Source organism: Lepisma saccharinum, chromosome 3 (genome assembly GCF_977018435.1).
Source record: "Lepisma saccharinum chromosome 3, izLepSacc3.1, whole genome shotgun sequence".
NCBI lineage: Eukaryota > Metazoa > Arthropoda > Insecta > Zygentoma > Lepismatidae > Lepisma > Lepisma saccharinum.
In genome coordinates, this window is record NC_139231.1 from 13,417,636 (window position 1) to 13,440,720 (window position 23,085).

Here is a 23,085-nt window from a genome sequence, read left to right on the forward strand (position 1 = left end):
GCGGGTTACATACACGGTGGAAGCTCATTGCAGGAGTGGTTGGGATCCCACTTTAGATTGTACACACACAAAACTAAATGCATCAATTTAAACAAAATTAATGCATCAAGTATGTAGCACAGACGAATTGTGAACCGCATCATAGAGAAAGATGCACGAAGGTGCATCAATAAACGCATCAACACAAGAGAGAAATACTAACTTCCAACATAATACACTTTGGTGTTACCTTTACAAACGATATACAAAAATGCATCAAACTGCAAACCTTAGTCTTGACATATACCAAAAAACACACTTCAGTGCATGAATCTGTGAGTTTCTGGTGCATCCAGTAGATTTGATGTGTTTAGTTTTCTATGTGACATAGGCTAAGAATATGTGTATGTAATTGCATGTTTCCTTTTAATTGAAAAGACGTATTTTCTAATGCATTTTGACAAAAATGCAAGTATCTTGCATATAATGGCCATAAATGCATATTTTGTTTTATTTTGCTAAGTGCAAATTTTACAGAATTTGTTCTTCGGGCAATTCCCTCCATGGAATGGAGGTAACACGATAGCCTTGCAATCAAAAGGTTGCGGGTTCCATATGCGGTGGAGGTACATTGCACGAGTATTTCTGATCCCACATTAAACTGTAGGTCCAGTCCTGATGAACTTATCTGATCATAATGTGTAGTTTTCTTTTAAAATGTTCACTTCTTTTTGGCCAAATATTATGTTTTCTAAATGGAAACTGTTTGTCAGGATACTCTGTATGAAGATTCGAACTTGTTATGTAACACGAAAATATGAGGAATGGTTGGAATCTGTTAATTTATAAACTCCGCATTTAAGAAGGAGTAAATAAATAATTGTATTTGTACAGAAAATGCTCTCATCGGAGGTTGATATCGACTTTATTTTTAGAGCCTTTGGTTCCAAGGTTCCTAAATGTATGACTACACAAAAATAACATCTCAATAAGAAGTTGGGGCTGACTGAAAGAAAAAAAAACTATAATTAAATAATACAAGAAGTATTGTTATTTTTACAGCCACGCGCACAAACTGAGTAAGTACTGTAACGGAGAAGGTTCAAGTGAGAAAGAAATTAATACAACATTCTTAGATCTTCCGATGGTAGACAACAATTATGGAATAAATTTCGAATCTAAGGAAATGAACATTTTTTGTCTTCTCTCTTCAGAAAATATCGAACTTCTCGCTTCCGTCTTGAACGTAAAAAAAAAATATATGACCTGGGCGAATTGTAATGACGATCTGAAGGCAGAAAGTGTGTAACAGTTGCGAAAGAGGTATCCGACGGGGAAGGAAAAAGGGTTTAGATATTAATGGTTGCGACGTGACGAGAACGGTATTAGAACGTTTTCATATTTCAGTGTCGCTGCGTATTTGTATTTGATGTTTTAATCAGATTTACCCTTTTCACGTGTTCTGTCCTTGATTGCCAAGCAGATTGGGTGATTTTTCAATGGCATTCTTCCACTGAGAACTACATTAAGACTATAGTAGTGGTCAAAATAATAATTTCTTGGCTATATGTGAAAAATAAGAGAAAAATAAGAATTGTAGTTCATTAAAGAATAAACCCCTCACGATTCTTTTATTGATCCTTATAGCCTACAGGAAGCTATATCCTAAGAGGTTATGCAATCAGGTATATTTGACTGATATGTGGGTTGCAGTTGCTTTTTGTGATTAAGACCGGGATGGTGTAGAAGTTGCAAACAGTTTTTTAAACTCTTAAGCGTTTCTTGTTTCATTTACTTTTTAAAAATAACTTTAAAACATTATTTGTTTTATTAAACACATTTCTAAACGAGTGCCATTACCAGCTTCACAACTTTGTCTCATTTTACACACTTTTCATAACTTTTTGACAGTATCTGCACCTAACCCTGGAATTATGGTACCAATATGTTTTTTTGATTCATAACTCTGATGGGCATATTTGTATAAACTCGTCCCTTTGAATAACTCCCAAAGAAAGTCACCAAGTGCTGAAGAATAAGGCGATTTTGGAGACCATTATATTAAGTTTTTTATACGACTCAGTTATTGAACATGTACTGTACATACAGCAGATTAAAAGGGAAGTACAACTGACTAGATTCAGCATCCTTGCGTTGAAATCGAAATTAAATCCATGACTTTTGATTTGTGCAATTGGGTAATTTTCTATTTTATAGCGTTTATTATTGAAAGAACAGACTGTAGTTTAGATCTGTGAATCCCGTTTTAAAATGTCAACTTACATACAAATAAAATATTTGCCCAACTTATTTTTTTATGATCAAAAGCGAAATAGAGACAGAATGGTTGTAAAAAGAAAAATCGAAAAGAAAGAAAAAACTCCCGAGGTTGGGAATCGATCGGTCGATTGGGAATCGATCGGTCGACTGCAGTGCGGTTACCGATGTTACTTCAAGTTTAGTAGTGATCAATGTAAATGAATACTTGTATGTTTCATATTGTTATTGTATTTATTTTGTTTCTACAAGTTTTTCAGGTCAAATGGTAGAGTAGCTATACGCTGAACATCGCTCATTCTAATTTCTCATTTCTAATTCTAAAACTAAGTTCGAAGAAATTTTTCATTTAAATCTCAACAAAGTCTGCAAAAGGTTCTTGATAATATATGACGTTGTGAATATTCACACAGTTTAGCGTTGGTTGAACTAAATGTAGCTTTCAAGGGTTTATGCATGCACAGAATCCAATATGTTCCAATACACACACATATATTGACTCCACTAAGACATTTAAGTGTATAAATTGCCAATGATGTACTTTTGGTGCATCATTATTCAATCAAAATTACACATATTTTTTAAATTTCTTACACCATATTTCGGATTTCTTCACTTGTAATTTTGTTTCGTAAGGTTACTCCACTTAAAGACCGCAAAAATGTCATTTGTGAACAATTGATTCTAGTTTTATCATGTTGACAAAGAGTCCAACATTCCCTACCATATAGACCAGCCAGTTTTGAAATTATGGTATCTGATTTCAATTTTTTTCCTCGTTTGTTTTCCAAAATTTATTTTCAAAATTCCAACATCTTTTTGGTGCTCAAACTGTGAAATATGGCTTCCAAAATGTACAAAGTTTGTTACCTGTTTAATTATTTTATCATTTATCACTATTTTCACTTTAGACGTTTAGGAAGTTTTTTTTTGTTGTTTTTTTTTACCAGATATTGCCATTGACTTTGTTTTATCCTCTGAAATTTTCATGTTATAATTTGTAAGAATTGATTGAAGTTTGAAAACAGACCTTTGTAGATCATCTTCACTTGCTGCAATCAGTATCTGGTCGTCTGCAAATAATACTATTTGTATTATTGTATTTCCGTCAATATATATTCCTGAGGGCTTTAAACATTTCCATTGGGTGTAGTGTTGCATTGTTTAAAAATGACAAATAGGCACCATTTTCAAACAGCATACGATATGACGGAATGTCGTAAAAGCCAAGGTTCGACTATAAGCCGCACCTTAACTTTTCACAGTATAAAAGTGCGGCTTATTTCCTGGCAAATACGGTAAAACTAATGAAATTACATGTTTTTGAGTAAGCAGAAAAAAATAAAAATAGAACAAGAACAAGTTCATGCAGATAAACACACACGATAATTCTAAGTCACACTAATGAAAACTCAATGCCCTGGGGAAGTAGTGGATTTCTTGCGTATTCATTCCAGTCGTGATTTATACGAAGTGAACCCGGATTAGTCGACTCTTAAAGTGAAATAAACTTTTTGACTTGCCGGAGAGACAAGGGGGAAACGGGGGCAGAGGAGTCCTTTTAAGAGGGAATAATTTCATCCCGAGCAAGGAACGCCACTCTTTGGTATTTGCCTCTCAGAAACAGACTAAAGGGGGCGGGAGGGTGCGCAGATTGTTGCTGAGCCCGCTTTTCAACCCCTCCATCTCCTTGTATAGAGAATATAATTGTATTGGAGAAAAGTTCCTCACTCCTCGCAAATCCGTCGAGAACTCCTGAAGGAAATAGAATCTGCATAGTTAATTACTCCACAATTGCCTCCCCGTCTTTCTGGTTATTTTATTTTCCTTTCTTTTTCGACTCGGGATAGGAGGAGGGTGGGGAGGTCCCGACTGGAGAAGCCCCCGTCCCGGCTATTCTTTCGGTTACCGGCGAGGAAAATTTGCGCGATCAATAGCTTTTGCTTTGATCTTGAGCGAATAAAACCCTTCCATTTTCAAGGAGTACTTTTTTTCCCTCCTGGAGGCAGCGAGTTTGATATGGAATTAAACGCGTCGGAAGGTGGCGCTGGCGGGCGTGGTTGAGGAAGGACGACGTCACGGTTCGTTGGAAAGAGACGCGGGGTCGCAGAGGGGTGGGAAGTGAAGAGGAAGACCTTTTGAGGGCGGAAAAAACCGCTTCGATTGAAGAAGTGGCAAAAATGGGAGAAATCTTTTTCCTTTTAGGTGTGAAACGTTTGTGTTATTATTGTGCGTGTCGTCTGGAGAAGAACGTTTTGGAAAAGCAAGACAGATAACGTGAATCGAAACATGGTTACCAGAAGTGAGGCTTTCAGATTGCCTCAAGCACCCTCTTCTAACTATTGAAGAAATTACTATCAAAATTGCTTGCTTTATTGCATTATATGCAATTCTTGCATTTTTTCCAGTCAGTCAGGTGTGTATCTAGAAACAAATTTCAGGATGACCAACCAACTGGTGAGCCGAGAGATGGCCAAATACAGTACTATGTCAACTATTTCTGCACTTATTTCATAATATCACAAGTCAGTACCATCTTCAGGGAAAGTTATGCCGTAAAAGAGAGCGGTATTTTGGTATCGTAAGGTGTTAGAAGAGAGTGGCACTCACGAGCTTGGTATCACTAGGAATTTGTTTACACCGTAAAAGAGAGTGACACCACCTTGATAACACCAGTGTGTTAGTTTACACCAGTGTGCGAAGAATTAACGGAGGTGGGGTGACGGGGTTTTCCCCCCACAAAGAATATTATCCCTGCCAGGGATGTTTTTATCCCGCTTAGTTTTTGTTTTACTGGCTGCTAACATGTACAAAATCTACCCTCCGAAGTGAAAATACAAATACGCCACTGAGTGGCATCCCTCCCAATGCAGAAAGCTAATTCGCACAGTGATTTACGCCATAAAAGAGAGTGACACTCACCAGCTTGATGTCACTAGAGATTTGTGTACAAGATAAAAGAGAATGCCGCAATCTTGGTATCAACAGGGTGTTAGTTTACACCATCAAAGATACACCATCAAAGATAGTGGCGCGATATTGGAATTGCCTAGGTGTTAGTTTACATCATAAAAAAGAGTGATGCCATCTTGGTATTACCAGGATGTTAGTTTACACCATCAAAGATAGTGGCGCCATATTGGAATTGCCTGGGTGTTAGTTTACACCATAAAAGAGAGTTGCGCCATCTTAGAATCGCCAGGATGTTAGTTTACACCATCAAAGATAGGGGCGCCATATTGGAATTGCCTGCGTGTTTAATTTACACCACAGTAAAGAGTGGTGTAATCTTGGTATTACCAGGATGTTAGTTTACACCATCAAAGATAGTGGCGCCATATTAGAATTGCCTGGGATAGTTTACACCATAAAAGAGAGTGGCAGTTTAAACCATAAAAGAGAGTGGCGCCATCTTAGAATCGCCAGGATGTTAGTTTACACCATCAAAGATAGTGGCGCCATATTGGAATTTCCTGGGTGTTAGTTTACACCATAAAAGAGCGCCATATTGAAATTGCCTAGGTGTTAGTTTACACCATAAAAATGTGGTGCCATCTTGGTATCAACAGGGTGTTAGTTTACACCATAGAGGAGAGTGGCATTCACCAATTTGGTATCACCGGGGAGCTTGTTTTCACCGTTAAAGAGGGTGACGCCATGTTGGTATGATCAAGAGTTAGTCGCCTTCTTTGTATCACCATCTTGGAATGAATGATCTTCCAAAGAACTATCCAAGTCCGGATTTTTACTCTACTTTCCTTGGCTCCTCAGCAAGTCTCTTGGCTCCCCTAAAATCCTCTTTCTGGAGCCTTGAGACTCATCCAGAGGATGTTATGGTAGCATATAAACAAGCACTCTCCAGACAAATGGCGACAATTACTTCCAATTAAAACTGGCTGACCTGTTTTCTCCTTAATTGGATAATCCAGTTTTTATCTTCACTCGTTTGCTCACTGTGTCGCCAGACGAAAATCTCCATTACTCTGCTTTCTGGTTCGATCCCAGAAACGTCACTTTTTGGAGCCGTAAATTTGGGAGAGAAGCTGCAATTACTTGATTGAAATTTCCTGCTCATGCGCAAATGCGAGTAAAAATATCTGTGCAGATGGGCGACAATGATGAAAATTTGTCTCTGTACACAGTTGTCCTGCCACCCAAATCTTCATGGTGGACAACACTTCTTCCGCATTAGTATAGCCATAACACCATACTTGAACTGTATGGGGTAGTACAGGTATACCAGCATGAGACTTTGCCTGTTCGTAGATCACTATTACAGATCAGAACTCTGTTCGAGTCATGGTAAGTGTACTGTGAATACATGTAAGATGATATGTTTTAATTATTTTGAAAACATATACTCCTTTAAATGTAGCACAGCCTGTGCTTGTAGATATCACTGTAAAAAGTTGAAAGACCGTCAATTTTCGCTGCCATCCAACTACCGTTATAAAAATGATCGTGACCGTTTTTAAAGTAGTAACGGCCATGACTTAATTGCTCTAATTAATGTCATTTGAATGTTTCAGTTTTAAGGAACTGTAATTTATAATTATTATTTATTTTTATGCATGATAAAATATTCGAATTGAAATTAAACACCGTATGTACAGTTTTTACAAATTATCAAGCAGGCTGTTAAATTTTTAACTGTAGAATATTGAATTTTACGGTAACTTCTAACAGTGTAGAAGCAATACATGGTGCTGAATAAGATCATAATGCTTCAACTGAACTTACAATTATATTTTTATTTACAACAAAGCCTGAAAGACTTTACAGTATACATATTTTACAGTATCACTTCCTTGCAAACTAAGAACCACCTCCACTCTGTAAAGGGTTTACTACAGTATTGACGGTGTAAAACCGTTAATTTCAGCTGCCATCCAACTACACTGTTAGATGTGACCGTAAAATATACAATATTTTACCGTTAACATTTAAAAGACTGCTTGTTAATTCACAAAAACGAGACACAACCATTTTTTTAAAAAATTAAATTTGAATATTTTATCATACAAGAGATTGGTAACGACTATAAATGAAAGTTGCATTCATCATAAATATATTTTAAAAATGGAATAATTGACATTCCATGAATAAGGTAACTTTGTAATGGCCGTTAAAATTTGAAAAACGGTCATGGTCATTCTTTCCGGTAGTTAGATGGCAGTCGAAATTGACGGCCTTAAACCGTATTTCTCGACTCAAGTTTTTTTAATGTACCGTACAATTGCTATGGCCGTTTTTAAAGTGTAAACGGCTGTAACATGGTTACTCTAATTAATACAATGTTACAGATTCAGTTTTTAAAATACATTTATGATTCACGCAACTATAATTTATAATCATTCTTTATCGATCATCGTGCATGAAAAAATGTTAAAATTTAGATAAAAACGGTTGCGTTCCTTTTTTAAAAAATTAACAGGTTGACTGTTAAATTTTAACGGCAGAATATTGTAAATTTTACGGTAACCGCTAGCAGTGTAGAAGGGTACTTCGCACGTGTACCAGTACTTACCACTTCGAGGCCATATCACGAAAAGATTTCAATCAATAAACGTAGAATATTGGAAACTGCAAGGCCGAGAAGAAAAAACCTATCAAATTACACTCCATCTTGCACAGCCTACGAATCGACAAAAATCCAAGTGTATCGACCAAGCGAGGGGGAAATTTCAACTTAAGAGTGACGCCATACCTGGCCCCACACTTTCATCTAGCCTCATATCTGCTTCCTTGTTTCTCCCCCTCCCGATCCGCCATACAGATGTTCCCTAGGGATACTATTAGTGTGGGAAACGAAGCTGAGTCCCCGGCTATATTTCCACCGAGTATTGGCACGGAGCAGGAAAGAACCGGGCAATATTACAAGCGCGGCCTTCATTTAATAAGATGCCATGGCATTGGGATTGGCAATCGTGCAGATCCGGCTGTGGCAAACAGCCTCTCTGCTCCTCCAAAAAACAACACGGGGAATCTAATCCCGAGAGCACGGAGACTATATACAAAAGTTCCAACAGGAGAGAGAGAAAGATCAGAAAAGGCTGCAGCGTTTTAATACCATTTCCTCCTTTCTAACCGGGCTCTTCTTATGGAGGTAATTCCACCCCCTCCTTCCCTGCAATATTTACCGCATTGTCATTGCTTCCACTGCCTTTTTCATTTACATAAATAAAAACCCTTGCGTCCCGTATCTGGGACACATATTAGCCTTTGGTATCCTTATGAACAACCAAGAAGCAAGATATCATGATGATGTTGGAAGTTTATTTTACGTTTGAATATTTTCTGTATTCTAAAACCTTCAGCCACTTTATTAGATTAAACCTCTTAATGCTTTTCTAATCTCTTATGTTACTATGAAACAAAAGCTTCTACTGAAAATGTCGTTACCTATAATTATTTTAGCTTTCACTGTCATTATTACACTGTATAAATTTGACTGCAGAAACGAGGGTCGATGACCGTCAGCTGCCATCCACACACTTACGATTTACCGTAAAATTTACTATATTCCACCGTTAAAATTTAACAGTGTCCGTGTTTATTTGCAAAAACAGGATGCTATCGTTTTCTTTCGTGGGCTCACGCTCATTCATGTCGTTCCATCTTGATGTGGCTAGAATGAGAGGAAAAAACGGCGTTGTTATCCGCTTTGAATATTAAATACAGACATACACTCCTACTCACACACATACACCCATGATACTGCTTTGAGATATACAAAGATATATATACTCGTATAAGGAAAAATCTTCCAGATTTAAATCTCAATACTTTATTTGCACAAAGATAGAAAATAATTATAAATTACAGTTGTGTGCACCATAAATATATATTTCAAAGTGGATAATTACAATTACATTTATTACGGTTAACAATGTAATATGGTGTTAATATTTTTAAAACGGTCGTGTTCTTCTTTTACGGTAGTTGATGGCAGCGGAAATTATACGGTTAACTTTTAACAGTGAAACTGTCGCCGAAAATTTACCATATCTCTTTTCTAAGTATTAACACCTGCTACAAAGTTAACCTAAGGAATGTATTTTTATTGATTCGGTTATTATAAAGATATGTTTATAGTACACACAAGTGCAAGTTACAATAATTATCGCTCTGCATGACAAAATATTCAAACTTAAATCTGAATTTCATTTCTTACATGTCTCAATGCTGTACTATAGGTCTGCATAACATGTGTGAGTGTGTGTATGTGTTTTAGTATTATTTTCTGTGTCTCTCTCGTATTTATATTTGTTAAGAGTATAAAGATGGCTAAATGTTCTAGGCCGGATTTGACCTTACATTTTATATTCTGTGACTTTGTTGTTATGGATTGTGAAGTTAATGGTGTACATGTTGTACAGTTGTAAGAAATGTTTATTTTATAAATAAAGTGTCTATTTTAGAAAATGTAGTTTAATTTAGCAATTGGCGACGATTAAGTATTAAAGATTAAGATTAATATGGAAGCTTTAAACTGCATGTTCTTCACAATCCATGACAACAAAATTACAGAATATAAAATGTTAGGTCAAATATAACACTATCAGAGAAAGCACTGTGGAATGTATATGAACGAATGATAAAATTACGAAAATATTTTCTCAACGCAGCCACCGTGCGGCTTGAATTGTAACTGCCCATTAAGACAACCGTTCAAAGATTTTTAGTGTAGACTTAAAAATACTGAACTCATTACTTTGTAAACAAGAAAATAACACTTGAAAACTGAGAACCGAAAATGACTGCACAGAAATGCAAATTCTCCAAATACTTTGAATTAATACGAATGGAAATAGTTGGGCAAAATATTTACTAGATAATGGAGAATTCCAAGTTCTATCGAGCAGAAATCTAAATATGGAGAGAAAATATTCTCATGAACTCGCACTATCTCCTGCCATTACGTAAGGTGCTTCTATGTAACACAACGTGTATATATAAGGTTCTAATTGGTTGGGTTCGTAGGATAATTAACATCCGGGGCGCTATCACTAGCTGTAAAAGTGTTCACGGGCTGCAATAAAAAAATTCAAACAGATATGAACAGCATTATCTTGTCACGCCACGCATTGTCGTCTTAGAGAGAGGAACTGTAGCATAACGTCTACAGGCAAGTGTTGTTTCAAGTAATCTGGGCAGAAGGCTCATGTATAACCGAAAGACAAGGGCTCTTTGAATATCCGACTGCAACCTTGTTATATTGCACTTCCAAATGCATCGAATCAATATTGTTGCACTTTTTGGTGAATCAGTTGACACAGTTAAACGTACAATTTATCTATTTTTTTTAAAAAAATGGATGCATTATAATGCATCTTAATGAACAGCTGCTGATAAAAGTACTCTTTGATGCATTTGTGTGTGTATTTGGATGCGCTTTTGGTGCATCATTAGAAGTTTATGCACTTTGGAGTTGAGAAAATGAGACATTTTCGTGTCAGTTGACACACTTTCGGTTGTTTGTGTGTGTTTCTAAAAAAATGTCTACGCTTTTCTGCCACTTTAGTTACACAGTATAGGATGAAAGATGCATTGATGAAATGGATGAGGTTCAAACCCAAGGGCCTCTAGTTTCGCAGCACGTTATAACGATGACATGAATGAGGATGGCGATAATCTGTTGGTCAATTTATATTGACAATGCAAGTGCTAGGGACCTGTTGTAAAAAATGCCAATGTGTTTCCATACACAAAATATTTGGTGAGAAAATAGAATTAGCTACGCCTAGGTGATCCTTTCCTAAAAATGAACACTTTTATAACAAGGTGAGAGCCAAGAACTGTACGATAAAGATGAGAATGGAGTATTACTTTTTAATCAGTGATCACAGTGAGAGGGATGCGTAGGATGTTATACCCCCTCGCCCTGCTAGAAAAATTACGTAAACCATCCCCCACCTTTCTATTGTCGGCATGTTACAGTAGCCATTCAACTATCCCTAAGGCTCGAGTAAACATCATCCCCACTTAAACAATTTCCACTTGAAGGGATGATCCACAGTAAACCTAATATACAATGGGCTCTTTTTAATTCGAAGTTGGATAATTCGAATTACTCAGTAATTCGAACAGAAGTTTATTCCCCTTGAAATCATCTTTAATGATACATGCTTTTCTTAATTCGAATTTTGGATAATTCTAATATTTTTCGTGTCCCTTTGGAGTTCGAATTAAAGAGTCCACTGTATATATCGAAGCGGGCACAGGACAGCACCGGACTTTGTCAAAATAACAAAAATAACTGCGCTGTGAAAGGGGAGAGAGATATGTATCGTGGCTGAGATATAACAATGAAATAAATGGAAATATTCCAATACTTTTTTATTCAACCAAAATGTTATTGTTAACTCTTTCTCGAAGTGGCTCGTTCAAGAGACCCATGTCTTGATACAGTCCTAATAGTCAAGTGTGTATGCGTAGCGTATGCACGCACACACACACACACACACCTAGAGGTAGTCCTAACAAGATAAGGCGGCAGTAGGCTCCGTTTCGAGCAAGACATTGGAATCTCGCACCTTTCATTCATTAAAGCGGAGGGGAAGGTTGAAGTCAAAGACGGATGTTATACAGACGAGGATTAACTCTGAATTTCCTGTTTGACGACCGTACACTTGGCTGTGATGGCTTGATGTTACGAGTGTTTTCTGCGCAGAGGCACAATACCGTAGACAACCAACAATTAAATTTTTAGGAAAATAATTAGCCTATACTCAGCAAGTGAAACACACTCCGTGCATGACCAACAGACCATGCAGGAGTTTCTGAATTCTCGAGTTAAGATCTCTTTCCCTTTCTGTTAGCCCGTGCGTGTTGTTGCATATGTGATGGAAATCACCTCATGTGGAAGAATGTCCAGATCGGCTTGAGTTTGGAGTGCCCTTGATATGCTATCATTGACTAATGTTTGGTGATATTTTTAATGTTTTCATGTCTGAAAATTAAGTATGATTTTTAATACCGCTTTATTTGCTTCTTGTGTGCCACATTCTGTTTTTAAACCCGGTATCATTAATTGGAAGCTGAAGTACGCCGTTGTATTTATAGCACAGTGCTGTAGATGAAATATCTCTAGGTGGATGTTCTAGATTTTTCTAATTGTTCATTCCTTAATTGCCTGACCAAATATTATTAAAATAATTAAATCAAGAAGACTTATGTGGACAGGCTATGTGGCACGAATGGAAGAGGAAAGAAGAGTTTACAGGATTCTTGCTGGGAAACCTGATGGTAAGAGGCTAAGACGAATATGGAGGGATAAAGTTGAGATGGACCTAAAGGTTATGGGTAAGGATGCAATAGATTGGATTGATCTTGTCCAGGATAGGAATACATGGAAGGCTTGTGTTGCTGCAGCCATATGCCTTCGTGTTTGAGAAGGCTATTGTTTGTATGTGCGAACTGTGCCTATGTAGCTACAATGTTATTTCATTTTCTTGGACTGGTAGACGACCATTGTCTGGCGAACATGGAAATGTGGACTGTAAGCAATAGTGACTCAGTGACTCATGGAAAGATAAGAATACAATGGGCGAAATGTGCATTATTGTTTGTACTTTTGTGTAAATGATGTGTAGGGCGATGTCGTAACCGGGAAGTATGGCTATTTTTATTCTACATGTCAGTCAGTGCCGTGCCCAGGTTTTTCGAAAAGGCTGACGGGTAAGCATATTTTTATTTACTAGTCGGTTCTCATTTTGGCATTTTCCCTATCTTTGAGGTTCTTTTTTTTTAAGAAATACTGGGCCAAAGGGGGGCGGGGGAGGTCCAGATGAAAGACATTATTTTTGGTTAGTATCAGATTGTGTATGTGTTTGTGTTATGTGAATTAATCTTTCAATAAGTACAGATTGATTGTTTCTGTCTCTTGAATTAATCTCCAAGAAGTGTAGAATTTATTACATTTACGTGCGTTAGTTTTAGTTCTTATATTTTAAAACCGCCAGCTAATTATGCTCATCCCTGCATTGATCGTCGATATAATTACATACAGACCATATATTTGTATTTGTGTGAAATGTTTGGAGGTGAAAAAGTAACAATTCGAAAGCCCCGAACTAGAATTCATCTGTGTATTCGGATCGCAGAACGAGCATCTAAACTGAATTATCAGCATATATAAGTAGATAATGCCGAGCTCTAATGCTGGGCAATAGAGTAATGTTTGACAAATTGTTATTTTTGATCTGAAAATGAAATAATGTAAACACGGCCTAGTTGTTCCGTTAATTTATTTTCGAGAGGTAATGAGGTGCGTGGCATATTCCGCACCGCTGCTGTGCTTGTGGGGGCTCTTTGTTGGTGCCGACGGCTAATCCGAAATACGTGGAGATTAGCGCGACGCTATGTAAATTCACCAATCCTGGCGTTGAATGGACAGCATGTAAATGAACGGCTACGATTACAGATATCCGGTTTCTTCGCGCCCGGATCGCGCGAGCAGAAGTTTTAAACCATGTAAATAAAATGCATTGTGTTGCGTGGGTAGGTGTGATGTTCTAATAATGGGATCCGGCAGTTGAAATTAAATAGGATGGAAATTGTGTGGGTGTTTTTTGCTGTTTGTTCCTGTGCTAGTGATCTATTAATTAATTTAACAACTGCGAGGGAAAAAATGAACGTTTAACACTAATTTATTGTATTGTATGTTCCAATCCCCCCTTTTTTGTTTTCGGCGTTGTGATTGAGGAACGGTCGATAAGTTTATGAGAAGTCTGAATTATATTGGTGTTTGTGGTATTGTGTTATTCCTATTTCCATCTTTAGGAGTATGACTATTATGTATGTATTCAGTGACAGAAAAAATTACCAGAAACAACCATTTTGTGCCCTAGTTTCTCTCAAAGAGCCTATAAGCCATTTTGGCACATTAAAAAGTGTCATACGCGTAATGCGAAATCCGTGAGATTTATTGAGATATTTTGACACCGAAAATATCCCTCAGATTCGTTGGTGCATGTACATTACAGATTATATGTTGACAGCGCACATAATATATTCCTATATATACATAAATTGGCCACTATACAACATTGATATAAATAAATGTAAAAGCATACAAAGCCAATTTTATCTGTAGTCGCTTGTTCAATAATACACTAGTATTTTAAAAATACATTAATGTATCTATACGATTCAATTTATTCATAAAATTATTTAATTCCTAAAATTCTTATGTATATTTCAACAGTAATTTTTCACTTTCCTTGTGAAGATCGTGGTTCTCTCGATAGTTTTGCAAGTATATGTTAACGAATTACGAATTAGTACATAACTGGATGCCTGTGTAAGGTCGTCCTTTTTGGTGTGCAGTTAGTCGCACTTTGTGAAACTGAATTGTTATTTCCTTCCTCGTATTGTAATTGTGATTGCCTAAGTTGTGGCTGCTAAAGAAATTGACCACCATGCGATGCAGGCAATTTGCAACCTGTCGATGGTCCAGTTGAAGACATCGGTAGATTTATCCTGGTACCGCTTCCGCCACTCGGTGGTCTGACGTCTGCTGGAATACATTGGCAGCCATCACGTGACTGCTTCCATCCACTGTCAGTAGCGCTGGGGACATCACGTGCTTTGCTTTCTGCCAGCCAGAGCTCGCCGTCCCTTAGTGAGGGGAATTTGAACACCGAGAGGAGAGGAACCGATACAGAGGAGTCATATATTTCAAATGGCGGGCAGAAGTGAATTGACCCTCGATAATTCATTTATTTTTTCGCCCTTTCGAAAAATTCGCACAATAGCACCATCAGTCACCATGTTTGCACCAACATACATTTGGCAACAACTGCCCGTAGACGACAGATCACACAGTGGCGGGAACTGTACTACCTTCTGGCCCATAGTTTAGGTTAATTTAGACAAGTTCGTCGTAGAGGGGCTGCCCGGTAACCACTCTGCTACCGTTAACCTAACCTAAGCTGATCCTTCGACGGGATGAAACTTGTTTCACAACGCACCGGGGCCTAGTAGGATTATTTAACGGTGAACTAGACTTTGGAGTGTCCAGTTTTGTTTATCTCAGGACAAAACATGATTTTTTGGAATTTATTGTACTCTTAACTGTCATTAAGAGTATATTCTCTTGTGATCACGTATTTCTTTCATTTCGTAAAAGAAGGTTCTGCCTTCGAATTGTTTTTTATGTATACCCTATTTCTCTACTTGCAATAGCTAATATCTGCTTTAGAGTCCCGGGTTCGAATCCCGGCCTGGGCATGGGTGTTCTTTGTGAGTGCCCCTTCATCAAATTCCTCATATCATCCTCGTCGTCGCAATTAGCCAAAAGTAACAGCCAGGCGAAGTAAGAAACCAAATCATTCGATCAACCAATATTTGCTTTGAAATTAGCTAGGAAATTCATCAGTGCGACCTTGTCTCCTTCTACTGACTACTTGTTCTTATACCTTGAATTCAGTTCGAATATGTTGAAAACCGTTAAGAACTCTTCTCATCAAGGGAAATATTGCTGAGTTGGAGCCTTGTCGTGAACGGAGACGGGGGAGGGGACTTGTACATGATGAAGGTGAATTGTCTACCTTGTGATCCACCCACCCATTATAACCGTTAATTACCAGCACTAAGTTCACTAATGTGCGTGAAGAAGGTCTTCACGATTCAGGCATCCCGTACATACAAAGTTGAGCATTGTCCGTCAAGAGGAGACCACCAACCAGGATGTACGTTACGTCTGACACTTTGGAATTCTATATATGGAGCTTCACTACATGTATGCGAGTGTGCCGACGCGTGTAAGGATTATATTATTTTGTTGTTATTTGTTTATAGTCCAGAGGATGGCGTGGGGTTGTTGCAGCTACATTTCTTCATGTCCGGAACTAATTGGACCACCTCGAGAAGAAGAGCTCATTATGCTTCCTTCAATTTTTTTTAGGGGGAGGGTGTCTTTCTTCAAAGTTCCATTTATTACATAATGTGAAAAGTAGAGTTTGAATTTTACAGAAGCGTATTTCAGGGAACCACAATCATTTTGTGCAAATTATATTGTGCCTAAAATTGCCTGGTAGTGCCTAAAATGTATAAAAGGAAGGGGGCAGTAAAGTTTCAAGTGTGAAAAGTGTCTTTTGATGCCCTTCTGTTGTCATGGAATAAAATATGCCCCAAAAAGTATCTTATTAGGTTGAGAGTTCTTCTGAATATAAAATTCATCCTCTTAAATAAAAGAAAACAATTGTGTGACTCAGCACTTGAAGCAAATGTCCATATATGCTATAACTTTTCTGTTTTGGTGAAAGTTAAAACAGAGAATTCGTATATTTTCCAGTTTTGAAAATAAATAAATATTTATTAATTTACCTAATGTAAAAATACAATCTTTCAGTTGTCGACATACACTTTAACTATTTTATTTTTGTGAAGGTTACAACAGAATTTTAATATATTCTGGTTTAAGGTAAAACCCATAATTATGTTTTTCTTAATACAAAAGATGATATAATCCTTCTTCTGAATTCCGAAATTAGCTCGTTAATGTCATGGAGGTGTTAAATTACGGGGATTTTACATTTTAGGCTTTTCGTTATTAACTATATTAGTGTTAATTGACTATGTTAGTAGCCTATAAGTTAGTGACCTAATCTCCAGGGCAAGAGAGCATGATGCGAAGATCAGGCACTCAAGTCCAAAAACACAATGATACTGTTGTGAATATATGACACATACTATGAAGCTATTTTCAGGGAATGCATCTCAAACTGGGGAGGTGATTGAAGTTTTTAGGTGTCGAGAGCCTTTTGGAAAATACATACCGGATAAAACCCCAACAAAATATCAGTTTTCAACCGACGAACTTAAAGACTGCTTTGAGACCTGGAAACCAGTTTTGTGAAAACTCGTACCTTTGACTAAATACGGTAGTAGTAGATAATATGAATGAAGCAACCAAGAGAGAACAATTATTTTATCTGTACCGTTACCAAAATCCTTCAAGGATAGCTATACGACGTGCCCAATCGTTGAGGATATTTGGTTGCCTACGTGTTAGGATAGGATTGAAATGCAATTTTCACTTTTCTCTGTCTGATATTGAATTAATTTCAAGCCGCATAGTAGTAAGTTCTTAATTATACTATTAAACATGAGTTGTTAATAGTGAAAATGTGCAAGGAATGATGCTACGAACAAACTTGGGTTCTTGTATTTGTACATATACATACAATACGCATACATTTGTATATATAGAGCGGTTATAAATTATTGAACATATTTCAAGGATGGGTAAAAAAAAATAACAAGGTACCCACATTTACATTTTTGTCTTTAATAAACTACTTTGAACAGATCTATTTGCAACATGTACAACATCCCACTACTTTAAATAACTCCCACATGAGCTCCAAGTGTGACACGTAAAATATCCAGGTGATTTGAGCAATTATTCCTCCAATGACTTCACTGATTCGTCTTTTTATTTAAAAAATGTCACTAATTTTCGTCGCGTACACTCTACTCTGTCTTTGACAAACCCCCAAAGTAAGAAATCCGAAGGGGGGGTGTCGAAGGATGAAAATGGCCATAGAATAGGTTATTTAGAGTGGTGGGATGTTGTACAGTGGGATGTATAAGTATTACCAAGCAAATTATCCATCAACATTTTTATTCTTTGTTTTACACAACGACAGTTTCAAGAATTGAAAAGAAATAAGCTGCAGACAATCTCTGCACCTGCATTCGTGAAAGTTCATTCCTTCAAAACATGTGGGGTGCAAAAAATAATAAAAATAAATAATAATGAAAATAGTTGCGGACAATTTGCTAAGCAGTACTTGTGCATCCCACTGTACGTGTTGTAAATAAAACTGTTCAACATAGTCTATTAAAGACAAAAAAAATAATGTGCGTACATTACCTTGTTCTTTTTATTTATTCATCCTTGAAATGTGGTTAATAATTTTTAACCACTCTGTATATTACAACATGCTACAATATGAACGCGAGTTTGTGAATCAAATGGACTCGGGTTCGGTTCTTGCAAAATCACATTTCACAATCGTTCGTATGCTACTTTAAATTGTAAGTCCAGTCCTTATTAGTATATTGAACCGAGATTATGAAGCTGAAAGTACCATTTCCATATAAAGTATAACCGTGCACAACAGTGAGTCGATATCCTGGGCGAGCCAGTTTCGTTTCATACTACGTACTTAGCTACATTTCCCTCAGGCCCTTCCTCTTGGTATTTTTTTTAAAAAACTTTCTTTAGTTTTACCTTCACTCCTTTTCTCTCTTGACGACATTGAGACATCTGCTACAGAACTCCCTAAGTTTTTTCACTGCATTCCGTTTCTGCTCGAATGAAGAAAAGTGCATCCACGTTTGGGTAGTGAAACCTGACTGTGTCTGCCGAACTTGGAAAGGAGTTCGAAGCTCGTTTCCTTTGGTTTTCTCGATGCAAAGTGGATTCTTTGCTTCTTTTCTATTTACAATTAAAGGATAGAAGTTCATTGCTGTGAATTAACTAATTCCCAGTACTTTTCATACTAAAATTACAGCATATACTGCAAAGCCTAGTCGCCAACTGCAAGGAAAATATTACTAGATCGTAGTGTAATTAATTATTTACTAATGTACGTGTGTGTTGTTTTTTTTAATAATAAAAATGTAAGGGCCTATGTATGTAGCGGTCTCAGTGGCCGAGTATGTCAAGTGGATCTCGCCACGGAAATTCGCGGCTTTGAATCCTGGTCTGGACATGTGTATTCTTTGTGAGTGTCTCTTCATTTATTTAATCTAATCATCACTCTTCTTCATCGTCGCGATTAGCCAAAAGTGGCAGAGAGGCGACATAAGAACAGTAATTCAAATACAAACATCCTGTGTGAAAGAGGAATAATCGTCTGTAAAATGAAAGTTTTGTCGCATTAGAGTGCGTGTAAACAAATTTATATAATGTGTACAGCCTGAATTGTTAATAATAAAAAAGAATGCTTGTTATAGACTTAACAAACATTTTGTAAACATTGTAACATCCCAAAACTGAGCGTATTTTCTTCTAAATCTTTGACTGGAGTATTATTGTCAATATTTAATTGCCTTTAACATTGGCACTGAAGCAGCACTTGTGCTAAGGATCCGGCTGGGAAAATAATCCAATTCGAACAACAACAGTTTGTATTATTTTATATCTCTCTAGGTTTATAAGGATGAATGATGAAGGCGTGACATGGTTGAAAACACAACGAAAGGTACATGCCTTATTCAGTATTCGAACCTGAGACGTCTGCGTTCATAGCACCCTGCTGTGAGCAGTCCATCGCTAAGACTAACTGAAATAAAATAACAAATCATCAAAAATAGTTGCGAGCATGCCGTGCCAAAACAGTTTTGTGAAATTCTAGCCCGTGATTTTGTCTTGTGAGAAGGTCTTGTCTATCCAAGAGGCAGTGCTAACGCTATATATACTATTATACTTGTTCTTGGAAAGGTTTTGTCTAAGCAAGGCGCTCCAAAGGCCTGCCAGAAATGGTGTTAGAGCAGCAGACAAGGGCCACGGAGCAAAATAACGAAATTAGGCTTCCAGAAGCACTGTCTTACTAATCTCATATGAGGCAAGGCTGTATAATTTATCAGGTGTTTGTAGCACGTGATGGTTTATTAAGAAGCAGGAATGATTGATTGTGGAGAGTGAATAAGCTCCTCTTGCTGTTTCAGCTACAGTACGACTCATGTGATGCTGGTTGAGTCATTGTTTATATTGCCACCAGCCGCTACCCATTCTCTTGTACGGATGTTGAATTTTTCCAGTGAGATCATTTGATTGTACTTTTCCTTGCCTTTGTAACGTACCAAAATGACGCAGACATCTTACGAACGGAGACTAAAAGTTTGTAGTTTTCTTCTAAAATCTGAGAGTAGCTAAATTACGAAGTCCTAAAAATCAGAACTGTTGTGAACGTTTAATTTTTATTCTAGTTTTTGGACTTTTAACCGCTGTTATTTTTTAAAGATATTTACCTACGTTTCGGAGACTGAATCTGCCTCCGTCTTCAGGGGAGCGTGTAGTTTGATAGATCACATAAATGGTTGCCTAGGAGGACCACTTTACTTCAAGGATAGTTCTGAAAAACGTCACTTTACCTGAAAGTTCTGAAAAATCAGTTCTCTCCGTTACAGGAGTAAAGAACCATCCGCCACGTCTGCGTGGTCCAGTATATCCTCACCTCAAACCTTTCCCACCAATGGCGTCCGTTTTAGGAACTGATCACTCCTGTCAAGTCCACGTGAAGTAAATGAGATGATGCCAATTCAGTTTCTTTAGAGATTTCTTAACGTGAGGTTGCGGTTGCGTTGTTTTTTCTAGGTTGTGTTATTTTTTTCATACAATGTGGAGACCTTGGGAGTAAAGCGTTGCCGTGAATGAATGCATGTCTAAACACTGCAAGTAAAAGTAAGAACAGAGCTTTCAGAAAAACAGGTGCTGGCTCGAAACCAGATACGCGTTCGATCGGCTTCCTCTCGAGCTGTGTCAAAGATACCGAACTAGCGTTCGAATCAGGATTTCAACTATACCAGTCTGATTATGAGAATCATCCAAACGCCTGAAACTCGCCTGCGAAATGAGGGTTACGTCCCTGCAAGATATGGTTGTTAATTTGCCACTGGTCGATGCTGACACCCGAAATGGGGAAAAGTGTGGCAGAACTTTTTATGTTGTACCAGTAGCAACAGAGCTAAAATTTCACGTTCGTGAGGAACTTAGTCCGTAGAATTTAGGTTAATCGATTCTTGTGGAAAGCGTGACATGAGCAGGATGGGACGGATCAGGACGGGTCAGAAGGGTCACGAAGTTGACCCTGTGCGTCACCTATTAAGAATTTGACCCAACCTTCAATCATATATGCTCCGAAGAACCCAACCCACTAAATCTATCTTTATTTTCTCTTTGTCTTCTTTTTTCCGCTCCTGTAATCCTTTTTTTAGTGTGGCATCATCTTGTTATTGTATTTCCTCATCTCTTTTTTTTCTAATGCGCAGTGAAGACGGCTTGTCGCAGTTCTAAATTAATTCTCCACGATGGTCGTAGCGTGACGCATGAAGCGAAGGCCGAGCGCGGCCGAGGATTGCCGATCTTCCTCGAAGCGGAACAGCGTCCGGCGGAGGCAGAAGCTCGATGTTAGTAGCTGTGAGTTAGTGGTTGGTGTGAAGTGAAACCCTGCTCTGCTAGGCCGATGGATCCACGCATTATTACCGCGTTTCCACATTGAACAGGTTAGTGCGAGGAGTGCGTAGCGAGCAAGGGAAGAGATGCGTTTAGTTTACGCACAAATGCAGCTGTCTCGCTCGCAACACTTGGAGTATGATTACGTAGGGTGGGTGCGAAAGTGTTGGCGTATGTGTGGTGTGGTTCATACGTATGTTAGATTATGCAGCAGCCATATTGTGCCGCAGTGTGAAACACTAGATTCCGGTAGCGAGTTGTTGTTAAAGAGTAGCGCTTGCCAGATATCGCATCTCTTGTCATATGGAATATCGAGCCAGTGTAAAGTTTTGTGTTCTCGTACAAGAAGGAATGCGCCAAGCACGTGCAGCCACCGCTGTGATGACGTAATGCGACGCAATATCCATAGCGAGCGCATTTGTGTATTAACCTTGAAGGGAAAGTTGTGGAACTCGCTTCTTCATGTTCTTGCATGAAATTGTATGGGTGATGATAAGTTTTTCGATCTTTACACTCGGAATCCTAGCTGGTATTTGACCATATATTTTTTTTTTGGGGGGGGGGGGGACTTCACGCAATTGTCCTCATCTGCAGTGAAGATGTTTTAGTGCGCGCCAATACCCTCTTATCCCGTGTGTTCAGTGATGCCTTCGTTTAAGTCAGATAGGCTAATCGGGAGTGGGTCTACAGCTTTAAGTTGGATCCTAAAAAGAGTGTCATATATATCTCCATCGGGGCTCGAACCCGGGACCCTTGTGTGTTTTAAAAATTTCTCACGAGGAAATTTTATGTTATAAACGCTAATGAACTCTTGGAACAGCGGTGCATAATAGAGAACCTCCTTTTCTTATCTGCGGTGCCGCGTCCATTTTGTAATACTTTCCATGAAGTTTAGTCATTTCAATTTCTCGTGGTCAAGTGGAATTTCGATTTTGATTTATCGAACCAAACCATTTAGGAGTTAGTTTCATTTTCGGTAGTTTCTCGTTTCTGCTGGGAACGAAAGTTTTGAAATTTAAAGAGGCCTATCTTTAATTGCACAATACGGTGTCTGTATATAGTTTCGCGTTCAGACCTTATCATACATAACTACACAGTATTTGCATCTAGTTTTGTTTTCAGAGTATGTCGTACGTGGTTTTGGCGTGGATTCTGAAACGCGCTTGACGGAGATTGGTGGTTTTCCGCTTGTCGAAGCGATGTTCGTTCCTTTTTATTTGAACGGCCTGTCTCGCACAATTTCACTGCAATGCAAACTTTAATCTCCTTCACGAATCTCGAAAGCATTACGATTTAAGAACATATCTATTGGCATCCAGCCATATCTAACACTTGACGTAAAGCGTTATTTTTTTTGAAGATTACATGATTATTACGCTGATAATAATTATAATTGCTATCCGTGAAAGAGTTTTGATTGTTATTCTTATATTGAGAGTGCGCATTATGGGACGGACGTACTTCCATTCTGTGTACAAATTTAGTAACAATTCTCCAAGAAACGGGAGCGTGGAATTTTATTAATTTCAAATTGCAGTGGAAGTTCAATAATAGCTTGAACAATTCTCTCGTTGTATGTGTGCCGCAGTCAATGATCAGTTGAGATCTCAAGTCATGGAAGATGGAATAGTAGCGGT

At 37.9% G+C, this 23,085-nt stretch overlaps 1 protein-coding gene across 11 annotated transcripts in view; it reads left to right on the forward strand.

Moving 5' to 3' along the window:
• The window catches only part of LOC145984918 (muscleblind-like protein 1), a 718,465-nt gene that overhangs the window by 340,401 nt on the left and 354,979 nt on the right, over positions 1-23,085 (forward strand). For 9 of the 11 annotated variants that reach the window (XR_014441375.1, XR_014441377.1, XR_014441376.1 and 6 more), the window contains exon 1: positions 21,375-21,498. The exons of 1 other annotated variant lie outside the window; for it this stretch is intronic. The gene's annotated coding sequence lies outside the window, so the exon portion shown is untranslated. Of the gene's footprint in view, positions 1-21,374; positions 21,499-23,085 lie in introns of those variants that run through there. One more of the 11 variants, XM_083118315.1, reaches the window with a different exon arrangement.